Here is a 7,417-nt window from a genome sequence, read left to right as displayed (position 1 = left end):
CATTTTGTCACTGCCCGGATGGACTGAAAATTTCGTATAATGGGCCTCATCCAAGATACGTTCCTTCAAAGATTCTTCCCCTGTCGGCAAACACCAGCGACCATTGAACCTCAAGCTCCCATCTTCATGAACAAAGAATCCCTCTGCTTTTCCTTCCCGAGCTTGTTCCTTTAACTTCAACAGTTTTGGATCGTTATCTTGGGAATTCAAAATTTCTTCAAAGAACAAAGGTCGAATAGACAAAGCATTCAGACACCCCTGTAACTCACCTTTACGTACCATTTCCAAATTTAATCTGGCAAAATCCCGATGTAACTCTTCAACTCCATCTAAGGCGGACAATGAGGGATTAGACTTCCTACTCAATGCATCGGCTACTAAGTTCGCTCGTCCTTCATGATATATGAACTCCAAATCATAATCCGTCATCAACTTTAGCCACCGACGTTGTCGCATGTTTAAGTAGGGCTGAGTATAGAGATACTTCAGACTCTGATGATCAGTGTAGATTCTACATTTAACGCCACACAAGTAATGCCGCCATATTTTGAGAGCAAACATTATAGCAGCTAGCTCCAGATCATGGGTAGGATAATTAACTTCATGTACTTTCAATTGTCGTGATGCGTAAGCAATCACCTTACGGTCCTGCATCAGTACACAACCCAATCCTTTCTTCGATGCATCACTGTAAACAGTATAATCCAACTTTGGGTCAGGTAGAGTAAGAACAGGGGCCGTAGTTAACCTTTCCTTCAAAGTCACGAAGGCCTGTTCACACTCGTCAGTCCACTCGAACTTCTTCTCTTTCTTCATCAACGAAGTCATAGGCCGGGCAATACGCGAGAAATCCTTGACAAAACGACGGTAATACCCAGCCAAGCCCAAGAAACTTCGTACTTCGGTGACATTCTTTGGTGACGACCAACTTCGAGCTGCCTCTATTTTTGCCGGATTAACCGAGACGGCCTCCTTAGAAACAAATGTCCGAAAAATGAGACCTTTTCCAACCAAAAGTTACACTTCGACAATTTCGCGTACAACTTATTTTCTCGCAGGGTTTGCAAGACTAAACGTAGATGTTTCTCATGATCATCCCAGTCTTTCGAATAGACCAATAGGTCATCAATAAAGACTACCACGAACTTATCCAAAAACGCACCAAATACTTGATTCATCAAACACATGAATGCAGCTGGAGCATTTGTTAATCCAAAAGGCATCACAGTGAACTCATAATGTCCATAACATGTTCTAAAAGCTGTTTTATATATATCCCCTCCAACTATTCTTAGCTGGTGATAACCCGATCTTAAATCAATTTTTGAAAAGATCCCAGCTCCTCTCAATTGATCAAATAATCGTCCATGCGGGGTAACGGGTTTTTGTTCTTAATGGTCACCTTATTTAGTTCAATTAATACATAATCTCAAACTGTCATCCTTCTTCCTCACAAAAAGAACTGGAGCCCCCCCAAGGGAAACACTAGGTCGGATATAACCCTTGTCTAATAATTCGTCAGGCTGAGACTTTAATTCCTCCATCTCCTTCGGAGCCATGCGATAAGGGGCCTTAGAAATCGGTCCCGTCCAGGCACCAAGTCTATAGTGAAATCAATTTCCAGTTGAGGTGGCATGCCGGGAATCTCATCAGGGAAAACATCTAAAAATTCATTCACCACTGCAATATTTTTAGGATCCTCCTCCTTCTCCCCCACTTGGCTGATATGACATAAGTACACAGGGTGTCCTTGCCTCATGAGTCTTTGCAATTCTAAGGTCGACACCAAATTCGTTCGGGGTCCTTTTTGAAATTTCCGGTATCTAGCCTTTCCCCTTCTTAGTCCTTCTAGCGACACTCTTTGCTCCCTACATTCTATAGTGGCTTTATATTTTTCTAACCAGTCCATCCTCAAAATTACCTCTAAGCCTTCCATATCTAACACATACAAGTCACAAGGAAAAATGACCTTCCCTATTCTCAAGGGTACCTCCTTATACAATCTATCACAATTGTACAATTTTCCCGATGGAACAGACACTGTATAAGAAACTTTCTTAAACGTTCCTAAATTCAACTCCTCTACCTTACTCTTTGCAAGAAAAGAACATGTTGCACCCGAATCAAAAAGTACATTAACAGCTACAGAATGAATAGTGAATGTACCTGTAACTACATCCGTTGCTTGGTCAGCTTCCCTTGCACTGACCGCAGATACCCGTCTACCAATCGGCTGTGCATTTATTCCTCCCACTTGATTACCCCCACGTTGCATACCTGACCCTTCGATCTGGTTTCCATGCACCCGGCCTTGTCCCCCACTAACAGGTCGTTGAAACCTCTGAGCAGTATCTCCATGATTACCATTACCATTTTCGTGCTGCAGGTTGACTTGCCTTCCGGAGTTATTCGAATTCTGCTGCCGGTGTTGCCCACTCGGCTGTTGACTCTCGCTCCCTTTCTTGATGTAGCATTCATACTCCCTATGTCCCTTCTTGTGGCAAAAATTACATTCAACCAACTTTCCCTCACAATCCTTTCCGGGATGATTTCTCCTGCATCTCCTACATAAATACTTACTTTCATTGCCATCTCGGTCCAGTAATGGCTTAGCAGGCTTCGCGTTTCCCCTAAATCCAGAATTTGTACTAGACCTACTTCCCTGAAAATTTCCGAAAGTTCTTGCTTTCTTCTGAAAAAAAAATCCGACGAATTCCCTAATGTCTGGCCTGCAACCTCTTTCCTCTTCTTAGAGACATTACTCTTCTCTTTTTCTTTCTCCTTCCTCAGAATATTCCCTATTTGAGACGCACGCTTGTACATCTGTTCCAGGGTGTTATAGCGATCGCTCTCAATATGTTTTTGAATGTCATATGACAATCCTAGTTCAAATCGCTGCATCTTTTTATCCTCAGTGGAAACATCATCAGAACAGTACTGAATATATTCCATAAACTTTCGATAATATTCATCAACATTCATGTCTCCCATCTCCAAACGAGCAAACTCGTTTGACTTATCTTTTCTCACGTGCAAAGGGTAGAATTTCTCTCGCATAGCCCTTTTAAACAAATCCCAATTAAAGACTCCATCAGCTTGTTCTAATAACCCAGATCTACTATTTGCCTACCAATAGTCGGCTTCACCAACCAAATAAAACGCAGCCTAGTTGACCTTCAGTTCTTCTGGGCACTCAACCACATCAAAAAGTTTGTCAAATTCCCTTAACCAGAGTTCGAGTTTCGATGGTTCCCCTTTACCATTGAAAGTCGAGGGTTTGCTCTGACTGATCCTCTTGCTCATCTCAGAAGCTAATTCCGACACAGATCTCTCTCGTGGAGTGCCCAGATCCGCAAGAGCTCTTACTAAACTCCTTAGTGTACGGTTAGCACCGCTTCTAAACAGTCTTTTTGTGACATTCGGAAATTTAAAACAAATAAAATCATTTTGGGCTTTAAACTAATTAGAAAATTATCGTGAATCAAGTGGGTTAAGTATTAATAATAATAATAATAATCATAATAACTATAATGATGACATAAAAAAAAAAAAAAAACTAACTAAAATTAATACCCAAAAATCAGAAACCCATTTTCCCCAATTTCCATTTCCCTTCCCGTCCCCTTCTCCTAAACCGACATTCCCTTTCCCCATTTCCCTTCCTTCTCATTCCGTCACTATTCATCATCATTTTCAAACCCTTCTTTGTATCCTCAAGACCTTCGAAACCCATGCTCTCATCCCGCCGTCCCTTGTCTTTGATTTTCGAAGAAATTGGGTTCTTCTTCCTCTGAATTTCGAAAGGCTGTGTGAAATCAAAGTAGCATCGAAATCCTTTCTCCTTGTCTCTGATTTCTGCCGAGTTAGGGGAGAAGGAGTGAGCTTCAATCTTGTGATTAAACATCCAATTCAAACCGTGAAGAATCAAGCATTAAGTCCGTTTTCCTCCTTGTTTCTGGTAGCTGAACAGAAGGTAGTTGTCTTAAGCCCTTCTCTGTTTTCTTGATGGGTATACTCTGATTCATGTACTTTTAATTGAATAATTTATTAATCATGTGTTAAATGCTAAATTTTATTGAATCTTGAATTTATATAAACTAATTGGATGAGTTATGTTGATTGGGATTATTAGTTGGATTTGAGATATTGGATAATTATTGTTAGGAAGTAGGAATTTATGGCTAATGATGATGATGATGTCCTGATTTTGGTTAGGTTAATGAATTTCTCATGTAAATGCTAGTTGTTCAAGGTGGTTTTGACGATGATGATGACAAGTAATTGAGTAAAGTGATGCTCTTAGATGATATATTAGATGTTTGTTGATTTGAGAACTTGTTATGGGTATTATGTTGATTGATAGATTTAGGTGAAGTTGAGATTAATCATTTTGATTGTGGATACTCGTCAAGAGCTAATTGTTAGATGATTGAATATTTTAGATGGATTATTAATTCTTTATGAGCAATAGCGATTGTGGTTAGAATGTTTACTTCCAGTTTAATAAGATGTAAATAGTGAATTAAAGATCAAAGTTTTACTGTTATATGATGATTAGAAATGCTAAAACAAGAGTTATGGGTAAAGTATCTATAATTTGATATTCTTGAAGGTATTATGTGATTCTTTGAGGATTTTTAATGTTAAGTTTGAATGAATATATTGGTGTTTAATTGGAAAATTCATGGAAAATGTATTATTAGTAAGTTATATGATGATGAGTATGATTTGATGGATCTTGAGATGATTAGTTTGGATTGAAGAAATGTTGGGATTATGTAATTGTTTGAAGGATAGTTGTAAAGATTAATTGTAAATAATTTAATATTCTTGGATGAGGTATTAGATTCTTGTGGACTTGTGGATTGTAGATTAGAATACTTATCTTTGTGGTTAAATGTGCATATTGGAAAATAAGGATTGTGGATAAATAATGTTAAATATAGGTCGAGAAATATATGAATGTGGTGAAATATTGGATAATCGGGGTTCTTGATTTAATTATATGATTCTTAAAAGTATTGGTAATGATGAGTTAAAATGTCTATCTTTTTGTAGTAGTTGGAATTACAAAGGAAACTAAGGAAGTTATAGACGTCGTTAATCTTGAAGAAAAATTGACAATTATAGGTCGTGGTTATAAAATCTTGGTGGAAAATCGGGAGATTAGAATAGAACATGTGAGATTTAAATGATTCGAAATATTAGAATAGCTATTGGATCTATGCATTGTTAGGAAGAGTAGTAATGAATTAAATGAACCTAGCTGAAGTATCGTATGCGTTGTTGTGATGCTATATTTGTTATGCTTCAGGAAGCGACATTATCGAAGAGCCCTTCTAATAAGCGCGGGGTAGCAGACTTGGCCTCTTGAAGCGTTCTTTTTGGTGAGTAGTAACAGTCCCTTAAAAGGGGTCTGGCCAGGCTACCATTTGTAAAATGTTTATTTAAAGTTTGTGAAATTTATATGAATGTGATAAATGTTTATGAATGATTATGCTGATATTGATATGGTCAATGGATCGGGCTTGCGGGCTGGTCATTGACGGAGTTGAGGAACATGGTTCCCTACTCCCTGTTTTTGAAGCGAATTGTCATTGAGATATTGACTAGCTTCACCCGAGAGAGACATAGCCTTAGAGCTATGGATGTTCCTCTCAACTAGACTTCCTGTGCGCACATAGATCTAGGAAACTGATGTTGCTTTTAAACCATTATTTTGAATTGCTGTGTTTAATTGTTTTGGATTGTTGCTTCTCACTCAGTTTAATCTGATTCCTTGTTGTTTCCATCTTTTAGCTTGTCTACAGATCGGAACCAGTCGGGAATAATGGATTAGCGAAGGTGAATAGAGTTTCCAAGGATGTTAATTGAGCTGAGTACTTAGGAATTATAGATTTGTATTAGGAATTTTGGATAAATGTAAATTTGTTTTGGCTGTGCTGGTTATATCGCACTTGTAGAGAATTGTATGATTATCTTGTGTTTTAGTTAGATGTTGGTTTTGGGATTTAGCTGAGTTAGTCACGTTGAAGAGCTTGTGATTCCTTTGCTCGAGTTTTGGAAGTGTGATTTCAGTTTCTTGGGAAACGAACCCAGTGATGACCCTGTTTACCCAGTCAACGGTAAGTCGGGTTGTTACACTTTTCCTAGGAATCGGAGGCATCTTCTTTAAGCGAAAGAAAAGGTACTAATCACAAGAACGTCCTAAGATTCGAAAGTTTAGGAGAAAGAACAGAGTTTTGCTGAGTTTTTGACTTAACATTTAATTACTTATTTATTAGTACATAGGTGTATTTATATATATATATATATATATATATATATATATATATATATATATATATATATATATATATATATATATATATATATATATATATATATATATATATTATTATTATTATATATATATATATATATATTATTATATATATATATATATATATATATATATATATATATATATATATATATATATATATATATATATATTAAACTTAATAAAATATTGTAAAAGTGTTTCAAATATATAATGCACATAACACCTCATTAAAAGAAGAACATAATCTTATTATAATATTGATATTCCCTAATACATCATAACTGATTCACGCAAAGCATTTACATTATTCATAGAAGATAATAACTTAAAAGAAAAATAACTAAAGGAAAGGTACTAAGAAAAGAAGTAAAACATTTAACGCCAAGCGTCCCAAAATTCAACAGTCTCGTCATAACTTGCTATATCAAAGTCTTCATCATCCCCGTCTTCCCCAGAATCTGAGCTGGAATTCGAATTTGCTTCTTCTGATTCACTGTCACTATCCATAGGGTGGTTTGTTGGTACTTCCTCTTCGGGGTCCTCCTCCTCTGACCACTCACTATCATACCCAGTCTCATAGTCATACAAATCATAATGGGACCCCCAATTCCTTCTCTCATCTTCGCTGGAAATCTCTATATAAGTAGGTGGTTCCCGCAAAGGCTCCCACATTTCAATATCACTCTCAGACTGAACCTCAGGTTCCACTCGTGGCAGATCAGGTAAGATCCGTTCCTCCATTGATTTCACAGCTAGTTCAGGTTTATACCCTAAGTTGAGTTCTCCCTCTTCCATGGGTTTTTCCTCTTCTAGGGGTTCTTCTCGATGATTAACCCCACTAGGCTTCCCCTGTGTAAGTTCTACTCCCCTCCTAGTCTCGGATAAATGATACAACCTATTTAGGTCCAGCTCTAAGTCGTAACATACCCTTTCGGCTTTTGTTTTAACCATTAGCATCCTTTCCCTATAATCCCGGATACTTTACCATCCCTTATCCTCCAAATATCATCATTAGAGACTTCTCTCCAGACAGTCTCTGGGTTAAACATCGGTGTTTCCCTAGAGTCACTAGGGGTGTGCAAGTCCATAGGT

General features: G+C 37.5%; 1 long non-coding RNA gene across 1 annotated transcript; it reads left to right on the top strand.

Moving 5' to 3' along the window:
• Positions 1-3,584: 3,584 nt before the first annotated feature.
• LOC130804534 (uncharacterized) lies at positions 3,585-6,292 on the top strand. The gene is made up of 3 exons (XR_009040028.1): positions 3,585-3,973; positions 5,315-5,387; positions 5,800-6,292. It is a non-coding gene; the product is annotated as an uncharacterized LOC130804534 (long non-coding RNA).
• The last annotated feature ends 1,125 nt before the right edge of the window (positions 6,293-7,417 follow it).

This window comes from Amaranthus tricolor, chromosome 17, assembly GCF_026212465.1.
Source record: "Amaranthus tricolor cultivar Red isolate AtriRed21 chromosome 17, ASM2621246v1, whole genome shotgun sequence".
NCBI lineage: Eukaryota > Viridiplantae > Streptophyta > Magnoliopsida > Caryophyllales > Amaranthaceae > Amaranthus > Amaranthus tricolor.
This window is presented reverse-complemented; position numbering and strand designations above follow the sequence as displayed.